The sequence below is a fragment of the Bactrocera neohumeralis genome, unplaced genomic scaffold, assembly GCF_024586455.1.
Source record: "Bactrocera neohumeralis isolate Rockhampton unplaced genomic scaffold, APGP_CSIRO_Bneo_wtdbg2-racon-allhic-juicebox.fasta_v2 cluster10, whole genome shotgun sequence".
Taxonomy (NCBI): Eukaryota; Metazoa; Arthropoda; class Insecta; order Diptera; family Tephritidae; genus Bactrocera; species Bactrocera neohumeralis.
The window spans coordinates 24,923,481-24,943,260 of NW_026089623.1; positions in this window are offsets into that span (position 1 = coordinate 24,923,481).

The window sequence follows — 19,780 nt, forward strand, 5'->3', positions numbered from 1 at the left end:
TAGTAGGATGCTTAGATCCCCTATACTGACCATCACTCCCAAGCAAGTCGAAAAAGCGGGAAAGAAACTCCTGTCACACAGGAACCACCAGCAAAACAAACAGAAGGGAAGAGCACCCCAGTGGCCACCACAGAAGGACCTCAAAACTCACCGAAACAGGAGTACATCACTCAAATGAGACGAGCAGAAGAAGAATCTTTGGAAAAATGTAAGAGTATTGTACAAATCATGAAGACGGCGATGGCAAAGCAAAAGAACGTCAGCTTGGATGTCAAGAACGGAGCGGCACAGCTGGAAGAACTCTTTGATGTAATGAAGAGCTACCGCAGAAACTGGCTCATCGCAGAAAACGAGAAAAGACGCGGACTTCTAAGCAGACGGATCATGAACCCAGAGCCAACAACCTCGAAGCGGCGGGCGACAAGCCCAGTGGAGCCTCGAGAAACAGTGCGACCAAAAAGCGAAAAGGACCGCCAGTGGCAGAAAGTTTTGCCCAAAAAAGCAAGGAAGACACTCGCAATCGAAGGAACGGAAAACAAAAACCCAAAAGAAGGAGGACAACAAGGGAAGAATACCGTCTCAAACCATAGAGCAAAAAGCAGGCCCAAACGACAATCGGAGGCCGTAATTATTAAGCCAGCAGAAGGAAACAGCTACGCCGAGGTCCTCAAGAATATCCGTAGCAAGGTAAACCTAAGAGAAGCGGAGGTAAAAATCAAAGGGATCCGCAAAACAAGAGCCGGGGCTCTACTACTAGAGCTGGAGAAGGGACAATCCACAAAAGCCAGTTTCTGCGAGGCACTCAAGACGACCCTCTGAGAATCCGCAACTGTGGCCGACCTTAAGACAAAAGCAACAATAGAGATCAGAGACCTCGACTCCCTTTCAACAAAGGAGGAAGTAGCAGAGGCTGTAAAAAAGTGCTACAAGACTCCATCGGAGACTTGAAGATAAGCATAATAGCACCTAACATAAGAGAGCAGGTCAGGGCATATATAACGCTCGACGAGGATAAGGCTGACACACTGATGCGACAGGCACGCATAAAAGTCGGCTGGGTTAACTGCAGGCTCCGACTGAAAGAAACTCCAAAAAGATGCTTTCGCTGCTTTGGACCAGGCCATTTAACCTGGGACTGCAAAGGGCCCGATAGAAGAGGAGAAGGGGTCTGCATAAAATGCGGCCAACCAGGTCACAAAATGAAAGAGTGCACAAAGCCTTCTTCATGCTGCCTCTGCGTGGAGGCTAAACACGAAAAAGTTGACCATATCCCGGGTTCCGCGAAATGTATGGTATATAGGAAATACCAAAACAAATGAATATCTTACAGGCCAATATGCATAGATGCAAGGCTGCTGACGCACTACTCTCGCAAATGGTGATGGAGAACGCCTACGAGTTAATCATCACAAGCGGGCAATACCAAAAGAAAGAGAGAGGTATCTGGCTGGAAGATAGCAGCTCGACCGTCGCTATATGGCTACCACCAGGGAGTAACGCCATCGCTGTAGACAAAGGGAACGGCAATGGTTTTGTCTGGGCCAAATGCGACCTTTTTACAGTAATTAGCTGCTACTTGACGCCAAGCGATAGCATGCAGGAATTCCAAGAAAAGCTGGACAATATTGAGGACACAGCCAGGTCTATAGGAGGTCAACTAATAATCGCCGGAGACCTAAATGCCAAAGCCGTAGAGTGGGGTATGCCAAATACGGATTCGAGGGGAAAGCGCATCCTAGAAATGGCAGCGCGCCTAAGTCTAATAGTGCTCAACACGGGAAATGCAACCACGTTTAGAAGACCGGGATGCGAGGAAACTACACCAGACATCACTCTATCATCAGAACGCTTGGCAGGCTCAATAAAGAAATGGAAAGTCCTGGAGGATTACACTGGTAGCGATCACCAGTACATTTCCTTCACTATCGATACTGGAACAAACGCTAACCAGCACAGGAAAAAGACTGCAACAGGACAACATTTCGAAGCTAAATACTTCGAAACTGATCTCTGCAATAGACGACCAAAACCCATCTAGCAGCTCCCCAAATAATGCAAAAGAAATTGTCGAGCACACAATGCTCAATATAACAAGAGCCTGTAAAAAATCAATGCCCAAGGCTTCCCAAAACAAACATAAGGCAGCAGTCTACTGGTGGACTGAAAATATCGCTCAACTCAGACGCACATGCCTCCACCTTCGCAGATCCTACTCGAGATCCAGGCGCAGAGGAGCCGCACCCGCACAAGCCGAGCAATACAAAGCAGCAAAAAAGGAGTTGAAGCACGCCATCGACAACAGCAAAAAGAAAATATGGGAGGAACTACGCGAGGATATAAACAGAAAACCCCTGGGGACTCGGATATAAAGTATTTATGAAGAAACTCGGCGCTCGAGCAAAGCCACCTGACTTAACCGCTGTCAAAATGGATCACATCGTGAACGCACTATTCCCCACACACCAAAGCAGGGCTAGTGATCCAGAACAAACACCAAGATCTGCGCAAATCCCCCTGTTCACCCTTGAAGAGCTGCAGCTAGCCACTGGCAAGCTCAAGGCCAACAAATCACTCGGCCCGGACGGGATCCCAGCAGAAATCCTCAAAATAATCGCTGCAGAGCGCCCGGCAGTACTACTGAAAATGTACAACGCCTGCCTTGAAACCGGAATATTCCCTGAACCATGGAAGAAGCAACGGCTAGTGTTAATCAGTAAGGGAAAAGGAGACCCCAATTCGCCATCAGCTTACCGTCCTCTATGCATGCTTCATACAGCGGGAAAGCTATACGAAAGCCTCATAAAACCCAGACTCGAAGCGGCCATTAACGAAGCTGGAGGATTGTCCCCTAGACAATATGGTTTCAGACCCGGTAGATCAACAATAGGAGCCATAAAATGCGTCGTCGAAAGCGTAGAAGCAGCGCAGCGTAGATGGCATAAATATAAAAGAATAGTGTTACTGGCGACTCTAGATGTCCGAAACGCTTTCAACAGTGCTAGATGGGTGGACATGATTGACGCTCTCGAAAAAAGCTTCAAGATACCCGACTACCTCAGGGCTGCGGTGCGGAGCTACCTTAGCAACAGAAAACTGCTGTATGAAACCAAAGAAGGGTCACGACAGATAGCGGTTACGTCAGGAGCAGCACAAGGATCCATTCTAGGCCCAGACTTATGGAACATCAGCTACGACGCTATATTAAAACTAGAAATGCCAGACGAATCATATTTAATTGGCTACGCGGACGACATTGCGGCAGTAATCACAGCAAGGGACACAGAAGAAGCGCGAAGAAAGCTGAATCAGGTCATGATACGGACGCAAACATGGCTTGACACACACAACCTCCAGCTCGCTACGGAGAAAACAGAGCTACTGCTGCTAACAAACAAGCACATACCTCTCGAGATAAGCATGCACACAACTATGGATATTCTTAGGACGCAGAGAGCAGTAAACTACCTGAGCGTAAGACTGGACCCCAGACTAACCTTCTGCGTTCAAATCCAGCACGCCGCAGGAAAGGCAGCGAAAATCACCTCTCAACTGAGCCGATTAATGGCCAACATAGGGGGCCCCAGCCAAGAAAAGAGAAAGCTCCTAATGTCGACGACAATAAGCGTCTTACTATACGGAGCCGAGATCTGGGCAGACGCTCTTAAAAAGGAAAACCGGCGTAAGGTAATGGCCAGAGTGCACCGCACCGCAGCCCTCAGAGTTGCATCAGCGTACCGGACAGTATCAGGCGATGCAATATTAGTTATAAGCGGTAATGCCCCAATTGACCTTCTAGCATATGAAAGGAAAAAACTGTGGGAGCTAAAGAAATCATCCAATAACAACAAGAGCGCAATTCAACAAATAAGGAAAGACACAATAACAACATGGCAACAAAGATGGGAGAATGAAAGTCGCGGCAGATGGACGGCCAGGCTAATAAAAAATCTAGACTTATGGACAAGCCGTAAATTCGGAGAAGTCGATTTTTACACAACTCAGTTACTATCCGGTCACGGATACTTCAAAAAGTACCTCCACAGAATGGGAAAAGTCGAAGAGCCGTCATGCCTATATAACGACGCGACAGAAGACGACGCTGAACACACATTCTTTGAATGTGTGCGCTGGCAACAAAAACGCACCGCCGTAGAAAACCTAAACGTGGACAATTTAGTCAGCGTCATGTTGGAGAGTGAAGCAAACTGGGAGATCATCAAGAATTTCGCAGCAATTTTGCTTCGCAGCAAAAAGCGGGACCTGGACGCAGGTGCGCAGATGTAAATCTCTCAATGAGAAAAATGGAACGCCACCCTGAAGTAATGCAAACGCGGTCTCAGGATGGGCGACGGTTCCTTAGAGGGGGGGGTTTTTAGTGACCTGCAAGTGGCACATACCGCTGCTGTGACGATAGCACCGATGATGCGGAAGGCATTTTCCACCCCCTCACCCGCAAAAAAAAAAAAAAAAAAAAAGTGTTCACCACATTAGGTTCAAGTTGCAATTCCCTCAGACCTTTTTATTACCACAGTCTGACTTCGAACATGAAAGGCGTCTTCCCTGCCAGCCGAAAGTGATTAAAATTAGTGTCAGAATTTTTTATTACCACACTCTCCCTTTTCGAACTTGAAAGGGGTCTTCTCTCAGAGCTAAAAAGGTATCCAACTTATTCCAGTGTGACGCCCGGAATACATAGAGCACGACAGACTGCGAGCGACATCCGTCAAACATTAAAATACACCCAACTTTCATTTATGCGGTATATACGTTCCTCAGAAATCCGTGTGAAAAAAACCGTTTAAAAAAGAGGCGTTTCCTATAGTAAAATGGGGGATACGTTCCATGTCATCTGAAAACCGTGTAAGATGAAGTAAAGAACTATATTTATTCGAAAAACCGTGAAAAAATGTTGAAAAGTATACAATTTCAGATATGCATACAAATAGTATGTTCCTATAGCATTTTATTGAACATTAAAACTTAAAATATATAATTCATACAGGTGAAAAACTGGTAGATTTAGCAAAAACAAAAGAAATCTGTTTTTTCCAGAATTAAGTACAGAAAAATTTGAATAAAAATAAGGAAAAAATATTTATGTAGCTACATAATTATTCGTCGCTACTTGATAACAAGCGCAATTGTTTGCAACGAATTAGACTAAAGTCGGTATCATCGCTGGAGATATCCATTTCAGCAATGTAAATATCATGCGAACAAATGGTAAGATTTATCGAATAAGGGGATTTCTCAGTTACAACTATGAATGTTTTCATTTCAGCAATGGTGCTAAGCAGGGATAATGGGATGCCCAACTTATTCCAGTGTGAGAGCGCCTCAAAATAAGAGTTTCTTATAACATTTTCCATTATGGCCAGATCGAACAAAATAAGAATTTTTGGGCATTTTAAATTAAAACACCCAACATTTATTACGATTGCAAATTATTATATATTGGACTTTTAATATATGACGAAACTACTTAAATCCTTTTTTATGATTTTATGGTATATTAAAACAACTGACTTTTGATCTTTCAATACTTGATAAGGTGAATTAAGCCTGTTAGCTCTCAATTATTAAATGTTTTTAATCATTGGTAATTGAAAATTAATATTACTATGCATCAAATTACAAACCGTTTCATGAAATATATTTAAATTTCGCATTTTCATTTAATTTTCATTGTTTTGAATTTTTATTAGCGAACGGCGGCAACAAATTCCTCCGTTCACATATATTTTTGGTATAATTTCAATCTGACCGTTCCAGTCATTCCAATTGCAAAACGTCAAAACCTACCCAATCCAGTCAACTGTCACAGTACGATAGGTGAGAGGTTCTCACATTTCCAGTGACAGTAGAGTTGAGGACAGAGATAAAGAGATGTCCAACTCCTCTCTCTCTGGAAATGAGAGAACAATTGCTAAACGTCAAAACCTCCTGAACTTTGACAGTTGATCGAGTTCAGGAGGTTTTGACGTTTAGCAATTGGAAAAGAGGAACGACCAGATTAAAATCCCGTCAAATAATTATTCGAATGGAGACATTTTTCATTTCTTTGTCTCCATTTGTAACGGCCATTAGTTCGAAGAAAAGCGAAAACGAAACAGCACGTAGATTGAAAGATGTGAGTATATTTTAACTTTTAATTAATAAATTTGCATTTATTTAAAACTTTTTTCTTTTATTTTACAGACAAAATGCCGAAAATAACCAGCAGTTGGAGAAAATGTATTGTTGGTTGCAACGGGGAAGGAAGAACATTTAGTTTTCCAAACAGTGGAACTGATCTCGAACGGTAAGTAAAAAACATTAAATAGTGCAAAAAGTGTTTGTGACTTTGTAAAAATTTCGATGGAATAAGTGTTTTTATTGTGCAAATAAAATATTAATTTTGGATAAAGAAATTGAAATTCCGTGTATTTTTAAGTGTGATGTGCTGAACTTGTAGAGCGCGAAAGACTGCAAGCGACAACTGTCAAATATTAAAATACACACGTTCTTATGGACACAGTTATGTAGCCGTGCAGCTGCCTCAATAAGTTTTTTTTTTTTTTTTTTTTTGTTTCGAAGGGGGAATCTTTCATAGATACCGTCATTCCTGGACGGCATGCACGATTCATACTGCACGCTAAGGGTGCACCTCTTTCGGGACCACGCCCAGTATGGATGATCATACCATGCTGAACTTGCGTAACAGTACACCTACGTACTAAACCCTAACTCCGACTGCATTTCACTGATCCTACGGCACTGCCGTTAAGTATTTCTTCGCAGGACCAGGCTCAGCCAAAATTGGCTCTTCGTGGGCACCTTTCTGGACTACTCTTCTCTAACGCTTCTGCTATCGCTACTTCGTTGCCTTTCCTTTTTTCTTAGTTCTTGCATCGCAATTGCGGACCAATTCTTCACTTTATTCCACACGATTTTGCATTTTATCATGTGGTGCACGATATTCTCTGGAGTCACACGTTCGTTGATAATACTTTCTATGTCTTTTCTTTCTGCTTCGAATTTCGGGCAGTAAAAGAAAATATGCTGTGCGTTTTCGCTGCCATTTCCGCAGAATGAACATTCTGTTCCGTTATCGTGGCCGTATTTGTACAGGTACTCTCGAAAGCATCCGTGTCCGGTCAGGAATTGTGTCAGGTAGTAATCAGAATCGCCATTCTTCCTCTCCACCCATGTTTTCACATTTCTGATTAGCTTGTATGTCCACCTTCCATTGTCTGCTATGTCCCAGCGCCTCTGCCACTCACATAAACTGTCCTCCCTTTCTTTATTTCGCTCCGCTGTTGTAAGACGCCTCCTAACGCTTCTTGATTTTTCGTAGACTCTTTTGAGCTCTAACGCCATTATGTCCGGCGGTATGATACCCGCTATGACCCCGGCCGCCTCGTGTGACACCGTGCGAAATCCACAAATAACTCTTATTGCATTTAGCCGAGTCAGAGTTCTTGCTTTCTTCGCGTATGTCTTGTTATACATTGCTGGTCCCCATATTGGCGCCGCATACATTAGCACCGATTGACTCACTTTAGCCAAGAGTGCTCGCTTGCCCTGGCTTGGTCCTCCAATATTAGCCATCATCCTGGATAGGGCCACCGTTATTCGCGTCGCTTTTGCACATGACTTTTTCAATGTGCGTGTAATAATTAAGCCGCGTGTCTATTTCAACGCCTAGGTATTTTAACGACTGCTGAGTCGTTATGCTATGGCCATCAATATTGAAAGTAGCATTTTCTAATTTTTTTCTGCTGGTAATTAGCACTGCTTCCGTTTTTTGGGCTGCTAATTGAAGCTTTTTTGCCGTGAGCCAGCTCTTTATTCTTGAAGCGGTGTCTTCACATAAACTTTCTACTTGACTGATTTCTTTTCCTACCACCGTTACCGCAATATCATCGGCGTACCCGATGATTTGGACCCCTCTTTCTAATGGTAGTCGAAGTACTCCGTCGTACAACACGTTCCACAGCAGTGGACCTAGCACTGAGCCTTGTGGTACCCCTCCCGTCACCCTGTACTGCTTTGGTCCCTCATCGGTATCATAGAGTAGCAGCCTATTCGACAGGTATTTGGAGATAATTCTCAACAGATACTTCGGTGTTCTTTTGTCTTCCAGAGCGCTCATTATGTATGGCCAATACGCAGAATTGAACGCATTTTTAACGTCAAACGTTACGACTGCACAGTATTCTTTCGTACCATACATCCACCTCGTTCCTTCGATAGCCTTGCTTGCCACATTTGTCACTTTTGTGATCGCATCGATAGTTGACTTGTGCTTACGAAAACCAAATTGGTTTTCGGCGAGTCCTGGATATTCTTGCTCCAGATGCTTCTCCAGACGTACGCATATTATTCTCTCCAAAATTTTTCCAAGCGTGTCTAGCATGCAGAGTGGGCGGTACGAACTTGGTTCTCCAGCCGGTTTGTTTGGTTTCTGCAAAAGTACTAAGCGCTGTTTCTTCCAAATTTTTGGAAAGACACCTTCTTGCAAACAGCGGGTAAAGAGCTGTGAAAAGGGAACCGCTTTGTGTGCTATGGCCGTTTTAAGGGCCTTGTTGGGGATTCCATCTAGACCCGGTGTTTTGGTATTTCCAAACCTTTTGGCTGCTTCAATCACTTCATCGTCGGTGACCGATGGTGCATCTATTACCGTAGATATATTTGCTAATACAGGCCCTTCGTTACTCTGCGTAGGGAAAAGCGTTTCCACGATGTTTTTCAATAGGGTGGGACAGGTTGGTGTTCTCCCTTTGTTTCCTTTGAGTTTTGACATCACTATTTTGTACGCATCGCCCCATGGATTCTCATCGGCATTTTCGCAGAGCTCTTTGAAACAGGAGAGTTTGCTTCTTTTGATTGCTTTCTTGAGCTCACGGCGTTTCCTCTTAAAACTTTCGCGCAGGTTTTCGTATTCTGGCCCACTTCGTCTCCTCTGGCAAGTACGCCTTGCTTTGTTGCAATCAGTTCTCAGGCTGTCGATTGCACTATTCCACCAGTATGCAGGCTGTCTGTAAGCGTTAGCGCCTTGTTTTTTCCTGCACATTGCAGCGTCACATGCTTTGCTGACATGCCTCACCAATATCTCCGCCTGTCGTTCTGTATCTTCTACATTTGCGATGTTGTCATCTAGCATAAGCCGAAAGAGATTTTCGTCGAACGTTTCTGCTTTCCATCCTTTTGTCTGTACCATCTTTGCGTGCGTGTATATTCCACTCCTGGATTTTCCGATCTCCATTATGATAGCTAGGTGGTCACTATGTGTATAGAGGTCCGACAGTTCCCAGCATGTTGATCGTACCAACGGGCTACTAACAAACGTGATGTCAATCACGGATCCACGGCCATTTTTTTCGAAAGTGTTCCTATTTCCAGTATTTAATAGCACCACTTCGAGTGATGAGAATGCCTTGAGAAGAGCGTCTCCTCGTTTGTTCGTACTGACACTTCCCCAGTCCACAGCCCATGCGTTAAAATCACCTGCTACCACGTTATTCGTAGTTGTTAGGATTTCCTGTACCAGATCATCCAAAATCCTCTCAAACGCGCCTTGCGGGACACTCGGTGGTATATAGCAGCTATAAAAGTTGATTCCACAGATCCTGGCTCGTGTGAAGTAGGGCTTTCCTAGTAGTGGCTTTTCCTGGAAAGCTTTACCTCCACATGCCCATATGGCAGCTTTGCGGGTGGTGTCTGAAGCCCATGTGGCGTTGTCTATGTTTTTGTACTGTTCGCACAGTATTGCCACGTCCACCTTCTCCTCAAAGACGGTTTGCTTAAGCAAATCTTGCGCCGCTTCACAATGATTCAGGTTTAGCTGGATAACTTTCATTTGTTGAATTTTTTATATGCTTCCTGATATAGAGGGCATCTTTTACTACCTATTTGGTGGTTTGAGTTTTCCCTTCCCTTGCTCTTGCAAGCACCACAAGAAGGAGCCTTGTCGCACGTCTGTGCGAAGTGCCCTTTTTCGCCACATCTTAGACAGCACTTGCTCCTGTCGTCCGAATTTTTACATGCTGCTGCCAGATGCCCATATTCCAAGCACCTGAAACACCTTTTTAAATTGGGTTTCTCTCTTAACCTGCAGACTACCCAGCCTATCCTAATTTTTCGCTCATCTAGCAGAATCCTTGCTTCCAGCGTAGGGAGGCTTACTACCGCTACCTGTGTACCCGCATATGCCGCCCTGAGGGTTTTTATCGCACTCACATCAAAGTTATTTAGTTTTTTCACCTGCTTCCGTATAGCTTCCGAAATGTCCTCCTTGGTTGTGATTTCGTCCAGGTCCCGAATCTCTATTATGACTTCGTGGGTAAGCGCTTTGATGTGACCTGGTCTACGAAAAGGCAGCTAACGTGCGAAAACTAGTTTTCTGGGAAAAGCCGTTAAAAATAATCGTCAGTTTCTCGTTATCTCATTAATTGTTCTCCTTTTTTTTGAGCCCCCTTTTCGTAGACCAGGTCACATATATAACATTTCGTATTTTATTTTGTTTCTTTTAATAGGTGTAAACGTTGGCTCAAACGAAGGTCTAAATTAAAAAACACCTAAACACATTTTTGCTTGTGAGCGGCTTTTTTCTAATGAAATGCGTAACGCAAAAAAATTGCGTCCGAGAGCCGTTCCGGATATCAACTTAGTTATTGAGCCAATATTTAACGCCCCAAATTCTTTTTTTGAAAAAACTATTGAAATGGGCGTTGAAGATTTTTTTCCCCAAATGGAAGGATCTGCCTCAAATGCAAACGGTGCATCGAGGCAGCTGCTTCCGCTTTTAGAAAGGGAAGACCGCGATAATATTTTAGAGCCTCTGCCACTTCTTGCGGAGGAACTACTAAACACTGAACTTATAGCAGCGATAGATAGAAAAAAAAATGAGGGAAGAGAATAGGATTTTAAAAATAAAATTATATGAAAAAGAACAGGAGAATAGGAGTTTAAAAGCTCAGTTGGTAGAAGTAGTTCATTTAGGGAAAGTCAGATCCTCTTGATATAGTTTGCAGCAAAGTTCCGCCTCAGTTAAGTGCCTGTATTATGTAGGAGTAGTTTTTTAAATAGTAATCGCCAAAGTCACGGTCGGCGATATGATAGTTTTCTTAAAACTTTAGCTTTGGGTGTATTTTTTTTATCGCCAATCGCTTACCGCTACCTAAAGCACCAACTGAGTTTTCCCTCGGAAATTACGTTACATAATTTTGTCGCAGATTGGCCTCGTTTTCCAGGTTGCACCCAAAGCAGCATAAAGTCTTTACAAATTAGGAGTAAGGGCTTTTCTTTTGAACAAAAGTTCATATCAGTTTCTTGTGATGAAATGTCACTGAAATGTCATTTTCAGTATGATTGGAAATTTGATATGACGATAGGTTTTGAAGATTATGGCGATGAAAATCGCACATCTAGAATAGCCACAACTACAATGACCATAATGGTGCAAGGTATAGGTGGGGAACCTTGGTCCCACCCGTTAGCTTATTTTTTTGTTAGAGGCTCATGTAAAGGGGATGTCCTCAAGAAATATATTCTTGAAGCCATTATCCAACTTCAAAATATAGGGCTAGTTCCTTGCCATTTTGTTTGTGATCAGGGTACCAATTTTCAAAATTTCGCTAATTTGTTAGGTGTTTCAATGTCACGGTTTTTTTTCAACGTTAATGGTAAGGACATATGTTTTTTTTACGATAGCCCCCATTTATTAAAATGTAGTCGAAACTGTTTACAAAATATGAAAAATAAAGTTGATTATAAAAATAGTCACGTATGTTGGTCAGATATAGTCCATTTTTATAAACAGGACTCTAAGTCGAGTTATCGGTGTGCGCATAAATTAACCGATGCTCATATTTACCCCAATACCTTTCAAAAAATGAAAGTTAAATTCGGGTCTCGTTTTTAGATGAGGCAGAAAAAGTTTTGAAAACAATTCGGGTCGTAGATGAGTTAGGAAACAACACAACACATAATTTCAATTTTATCAAGGGGCGGTTAATTAATATTAATAGTTTAAGACGATTGTAGCGATTGCTGTCACACTCAGGATTTCCTTACCTAAAGACAAGACGACTATGTCAAGACAGCTTAGAGCATTTTTTTGGTCAGATTAGAAGTAGAGGAAGTACTAGAGTTACACTTTTCATGTTCACTATCTTCCTTTCACTATCTTCCTTTTTTAGTGGTTGCAATGAGCTAAATATTTAATTCAAAAATAAGGTTTTTTAAGCAGATTCGCATTAATAGGCTCTAAAGTTAGAACGATAAAGATTAGAAAGTTTTTAATTACAAAAAATATTGGCATTTGTACATACGTTTATTTTTATAGTTTTAAGTAGAGCATGCACCTAGAATGTCCGGACCATTAATTGGGAAGGTGCCGCTGCCCAGCTGGTTGATGTCCTCGCAAAAATAAAGACTGACATCACCGCCATTCAAGAAATGCGATGGACGGGACAAGGACAGCGGCGAGTAGGTCCTTGTGACATTTACTACAGTGCCCATATAAAGGAGCGCAAGTTTGGTGTTGGATTCGTGGTGGGAGAGAGACTCCGTTGCCGAGTACTATCATTCACTCCGGTGAATGAACGTCTAGCCACAATCCGCATCAAAGTGAGGTTCTTCAACATATCGCTGATTTGCGCCCACGCCCCGACAGAAGAGAAGGACGATGTGACCAAAGATGCTTTCTATGAGCGCTTGGAGCCCGCTTATGAGAGCTGCTCCCGCCACGATGTCCAAATCGTGCTTGGCGACTTTAACGCCAGGGTGGGCAAAGAAGGTATATTTGGCTCTGCGGGCGGTAAATTCAGCCTCCACGACGAAACATCCCCAAATGGGTTGAGGCTGATTGACTTCGCCGGGGCCCGAAATATGGTTATCTGTAGTACTAGATTCCAGCGCAAGAAGATTCATCAAGCTACCTGGCTGTCTCCGGATCGAAAAACTACCAACCAGATCGATCATGTTATGATAGACGGAAGACACGTCTCCAGTGTTTTAGATGTGTGTGCGCTCCGTGGTCCTAACATCGACTCGGACCACTATCTTGGTGCAGCCAAGATTCGCACCCGCCTCTGTGCAGCAAAAAACGCACGCCAACAAACACAAGGAAGGTTCGACGTCGAGAAGCTGCAATCACAACAGACAGTCGAACGATTTTCTACTCGGCTTGCACTCCTGCTCTCTGAGAGCACTCGTCAACAACTCGGTATAAGGGAACTGTGGGACGGCATTTCAAATTCCTTACGTACAGCTGCAACCGAAACCATTGTTTTTCGGAAAGTGCAAAAGAACAGCTGGTACGACGAGGAGTGCCGTGTCACAGCGGAGAGAAAACAGGCTGCCTACCACTACACGTGCGGGATGGGATAGATACCGAGAGTTGAAGAGGGAAGCGAGACGCATTTGCAGACAGAAGAAGAAAGAGGCCGAAATGCGTGAGTACGAAGAGCTTGATAAGCTGGCCGACAGGGGTAACGCTCGAAAATTCTACGAAAAAATGCGGCGGCTTACAGAAGGTTTCAAGACCGGAGCATACTCTTGTAGAACCCCCAAAGGTGATATAGTCACTGATGCCCAGAGAATAGTTAAATTATGGAGGGAACACTTCTCCAGCCTGCTGAATGGCAGTGAACGCACAACGCCAGGAGAAGGCGAACCCGATTCCCCAATCGATTACGATGGAGCAGACGTTCCGTTGCCCGACCATGAAAAAGTTCGAATAGCAATTACCCGCCTAAAGAACAACAAAGCGGCGGGGGCCGACGGATTGTCGGCCGAGCTATTCAAACACGGCGGCGAAGAACTGATAAGGAGCATGCATCAGCTTCTTTGTAAAATATGGTCGGACGAAAGCATGCCCAACAATTGGAATTTAAGTGTGCTATGCCCAATCCATAAAAAAGGAGACCCCACAATCTGCGCCAACTACCGTGGGATCAGCCTCCTCAACATCGCATATAAGGTTTTATCGAGCGTATTGTGTGAAAGATTAAAGCCCTCCGTCAACAAACTGATTGGACCTTATCAGTGTGGCTTCAGACCTGGAAAATTAACAACCGACCAGATATTCACCATGCGCCAAATCTTGGAAAAGACCCGTGAAAGGAAAATTGACACACACCACCTTTTCGTCGATTTCAAAGCTGCTTTCGACAGCACAAAAAGGAGCTGCCTTTATGCCGCGATGTCTGAATTTGGTATCCCCACAAAACTAATACGGCTGTGTAAACTGACATTGAGCAACACGAAAAGCTCCGTCAGGATCGGGAAGGACCTCTCCGAGCCGTTCGATGATATTGATATCATCGGCCTCAACACCTGCGCCGTTAGTTCTGCTTTCTCCAGGCTGGACAAGGAAGCACAGAAAATGGGTCTGGCAGTGAACGAGGGCAAAACGAAATATCTCCTGTCATCAAACAAACAGTCGTCGCACTCGCGATTTCGCTGTCACGTCAGTCATAACTTTGAAGTTGTAGATAATTTCGTCTATTTAGGAACCAGCATTAACACCACCAACAATGTCAGCCTGGAAATCCAACGCAGGATTGCTCTTGCCAACAGGTGCTACTTCGGAGTGAGTAGGCAATTTAAAAGTAAAGTCCTTTCTCGACGAACAAAAGCTGAACTCTATAAGTCGCTCATAATTCCCGTCCTGCTATATGGTGCAGAAGCTTGGGCGATGACAGCAACCGATGATTCGACGTTACGAGTTTTCGCGAGAAAAATTCTGCGAAAGATTTAAGACGGCGAATATCGCATTCGATGGAACGATGAGCTGTACGAGATATACGACGACATTGACATAGTTCAGCGAATTAAAAGGCAGCGGCTACGCTGGCTAGGTCATGTTGTCAGGATGAATGAAAACACTCCAGCTCTGAAAGTATTCGACGCAGTACCCGCCGGGGGAGGCACAGGAAGAGGAAGACCTCCACTCCGTTGGAAGGACCAAGTGGAGAAGGACCTGGCTTCGCTTGGAATATCCAACTGGCGTCAGCCAAGTGTAGCAAAACTATTTTCGGTGGCTGCTAAGCAAGATGACGACGGTGCTTCATAAACCGGCCGCAGATATTATCCGAAAAATTTCTTTGAGTAATAATTCTGTGCAAAGACGAATTGATGAAATGGCTGAAAACATTGAAGAATCATTGTACGATCACCTGAGGTCACCTGAGGTCAATTTTCAATTCAGCTGGATGAGTCCACTTTACCAACTAATGAAGCATTGTTGTTGTCTTACGTGAGCTTTATTAAAGATGAGAAAATATGTGAAGAACTATTATTTGATAGAAATTTAGAGACCGAAACAAAAGGCGAAACCATATTCAATATATTGGAAAAGTTTTGCGATGAGAAAGAGATTCCTTTGAAAAATATTATTTCAATTGCTACGGATGGCGCTCCGGCTATGACAGGGTGCCATAAAGGCTTCATAGCGTACTTAAAAAATAAAATTCCAGATGTCCTTGGTGAACATTGCGTTATTCATAGACAACATTAAGTTGCTAGAAACTTCAGTGAAAAGCTATTTCAATCACTGCAATATGTCATCAAAGCAGTCAATAAAATCCGCAACAGCTCTTTGAATGATAGATTATTTCATCAGCTTTGTGTTACTAATGACGAGGATTTCAATCGTTTTTTGTTTCATACTGAAGTTCGTTGGCTATCAAGAGGTAATTGTCTGACTCGATTCTACAACCTGTTTGACCCTGTTATAGAGTTCTTGGAAACTAAAGGTACAGAATTTCAAGACAAGCTCATAACATCAAAGAATGATATAGTTTACATGACAGACCTCTATAAATTGTTCAACGACATGAATCTCCAACTGCAAGGCGATGAACTAAATTTAATTAAAACAAAAAACGTCGTTGCTGCTTTCACAGCTAAACTGCTTCAACACAAAAAGAATCTGGGGAGACGTGAGTTTCACAATTTTTCGAATTTATCAGTATCATGCAGTAACGACGAATTGATTGCCTACTGCCAACATTTGGAAAACCTCCACATTAACTTCACCGAACGATACCAGGACATTTTGAACTTGGAAATACCAGACTGGGTGTTGGATCCGTTTTCAAATGTCAACACAGCAATGTCACCTCAGCTGGAAGAGAACTTATAGAATTGACAACAAACGAGGAAATAAAAATCAAGTTCAAAAATGGTTACCAAGAATTTTGGCTACAAAAACCGATCTCGCAATTGTACCCTGGATTGTGGTCAATCGTTCAACGATTCTTGATAGCATTCCCATCGTCATATTTGTGTGAACGTGGATTTAGTGCTGTGATAACACTGCGTACTAAAAATAGAAATCATTTGCTTGTTACCGAACGTGGCGACTTGCGACTGTTCTTGAGTAAATTGGAGCCTGATATTAACAAAATTTTTAAACAGCATCAGATTCATCCTTCACATTAATTTTTATATATGGATCGATTATTTTAGTTTTATTTTTAATAAAAGATTATCTGTTTTAATACTATAAAGTTGTGTTTCAAGAAGAGCCCGTAAGAGTTAACTTGAGACCTATGCGCCGTTGTATGTTACCTACTGCGCTTAGGTTCCAAGTTGCTGGTTACAGTAAAAGTTTCGTTTAGAATTCTCCGTTAATATATATATGTAGGTCTCAATAATTAATTTGAAGTTATAGTGGTTTTTAAATAGGTGAAAAAATGGGGGCGCTAAAAAAATATTTATTCTCCAAGTGGGCGGTAGAAAAAATAAATTTGGGAACCAATGGCCTAGAGCAAGGATAAAGGCACTGTAGAAACAGTAGAAAACGTTTTCGTGGTAGCTTTCTGAGGGGTGGATAGCGGCCATCTTGGATTTCCAGCGGTAGCAACGCAGTGCTGTATACATTGAGGTCGTAAATAAAAGGGAAAGCAACTACAAATATTGTTATCACTACATAATATAAAATAATGTCGTTTTTTCTGTCCCTTTGTATGCTTAAGTGTTGAAAACGACTCAACGGATATTGAAGCGGTTTGTTTTAATAGACACAGTGATTGAAGATGAAGACTTATATGTATAATAAAATCCCTTAAATAGTGGAGGTATACTGTTATTTTTGAGGTTTCTAATATGATGTCGTAAATTGCATTTTTTCCGCTTACATTGAAAACACAGGCTGAACCCTACAAGATTTATCAAAATATTATAAACACTGAAAAGGTATACCGAAAACTCCCCGATGGTATGTGTCTATCTCTTATGGATGTCCCACAATAAAACCTTTTTGTCATTTACTTTTTACGACAAATAATGACTAATTTTCGAAACGATTTTAATCCTTATCCCATTAAATACCTCAAATACATTGATGATTTAATATAGATCAATACGGCCCATTACAGCATATGATTTAAATAAATATTTTCGAAGATATTACAGATTTAAAAATCGGAGCTCTCTAGGGAGGAATATTTAAAGGGAAACGATGAAGTAATTTCAAACTGATCCTTTCCCAAAAATAATACAATTGCTAAATTGTTGGAATAGTACAAAAGAACTGCAACCAAAAACGCAGTACAATGGATTATAACTGACGTGCATCGAAAAAGACTGATGTCATAACCTTGCCAGCCGACTTTTTCGTCTTTCCACGCTTGAGACGCTGTTTCCATTGTCACACACCGATGTAAAAATTCCGTTTAATTACGATTAAGAAGCACTCAAACACTTCTGAGGATCTGTTATTCTTTGGAGAGCTATCCCTCTTTAGGGCGTCACTGTCCTCCGTGCTCATTTCACCTCTTTCGAAACTTTCGAACTTAGCAAATCTCTTTTCAACGGCGGATTTCCCTGGTGCAGACCCCAATTCAACAGTATTTTCCCCCAAAAAGCAAAGCTTTATGGTCCATTTTTTTGCAAAATAATACGAACTGCTTCACAAAAATACTATATCTCATTAACTAATAGTTATAATCTAACTAATAGAAATCATATAGATCAGAGCCGCTCAATATAATGCGCAATTTATTTACCAACGCACACAATCACACATTTGATGTACGCGTCATACCGTACATGTTTCGACTGCATTTGCTTGCCTATACTCCGAGTATAGGCATGAAAAATTGCGTATTATTTTGAGCGGCTCTGATATAGATAGATGGTAGTAATGGTATTATCTATGTATCAGCCACAGTAAAGATAAAATGTGTCCCTGGTGTTTGATTTCTCGGTGGCTGAGTTTTCTACGGCTGTATTTGTTTACATTTGACCGACAGAAAACATAAAAGGTGCTGCTTTTCTAAGCCAATCTTGTTTTTCAACTTTAAATTCGCTTCTTTTATTTCAATAAATTATTTATAAAATTATATTCTTATATCTAAGTGCAGATTTGAACTAATTTCCTGTTGTAACGGCTAACCAACAGAAAAAGTGAATTATAGCGAAGGTTCAATTGCAGACAGGCGTGTAATTTGTCAAGAGCCATGAATTTTCTTTTAGTGGATTTCACCACTATCAGCTCAGAAAGACAAATTTTAACAGAAATACATAAGTGAATAGAGTCGAGCATTCAATGAAAATAATGCTCAGAAATATACATTGCTATTACAGACGTATGTTGGGCCTTTGGCTTATATTTTTATACACTTATATGCTATCATATCAATTGACATGAATATCGTTTTGCAAATGTTTGTGAATGCATGCAAGATTGATAATATTATTATTATTATATTGATAATAGTATAATTAAATTATGCAATTTTCAAAACAATATTTGTAGTTAACATGAAAATAAAAGATACTTTTTAAATATTTCTTATCTTTGATAATGTTATATAATTTCATATGCATGTATATATGCTATATATGTGATATGCTATCTACTATAAAAACTTAATACATGTATTACAATAATAATTAATGTAAATCACAACTTTTATCATTTAAAACGTTCATACGCATCTATCCTGCAAATATGTATGTATGTATGTAGATAACAACAAATCAATTTCAAACCAAGATATTATCATTTATTAATAATATAATATGCGCGAGTTAAGGAATGTATTCCTTATAATAGTAACAAACATCAAATCAACCTTTTGTTTCAGTAAACAGAATGTAGAAACAACCTTGAGTTGGAACAATTGAAATACACTATCACTCCAACAAACAATCCTAAACAAACAAATATCAAACCAACATTGAGTTTCAATACCACAACAACCTTATCTTAAAACAAAGAAAATGTATCTAGGCAAAAAATATATACATATGTAAACAAACCTAAACAAATAATACAATCTGTATTTAGACAAAGTATCAACTAGTAATAAGTAAACATACTAGTTAGTATAAATAGAAGTAAGAAATATGTAATAAGTTAGTCTTAAGAGCATAAATAAAGAGTACACATTTCGGTGCAGCTCAAAATATATTCTTTTGACTCATTTTTACTTAATGTAAAAATTAACTCGCGCACTGCTCTATATGTACATACACACATATATGCGTATGACATTCTCACACAAATAATAATGTATATGCGTTCACATGTAAATATGTCGCCCTCAAAAACTACAAACATTATTCTGCAAAAACAACAATCGTCCCAAACATCATCATACATACTTACATATATGCGTAATCATTTAAATATGTCACCCGCAAAAATTACAAATATTGTTCTACAAAAACAACAATCGTCTGAAATAGTATCAGAAATCAACCGGCAGCCAAATTGCCGACGTCAAAATTTATAGTAGTAATTTACAACAACAAAATTTTCATTCATGAACGGAAGAGTACT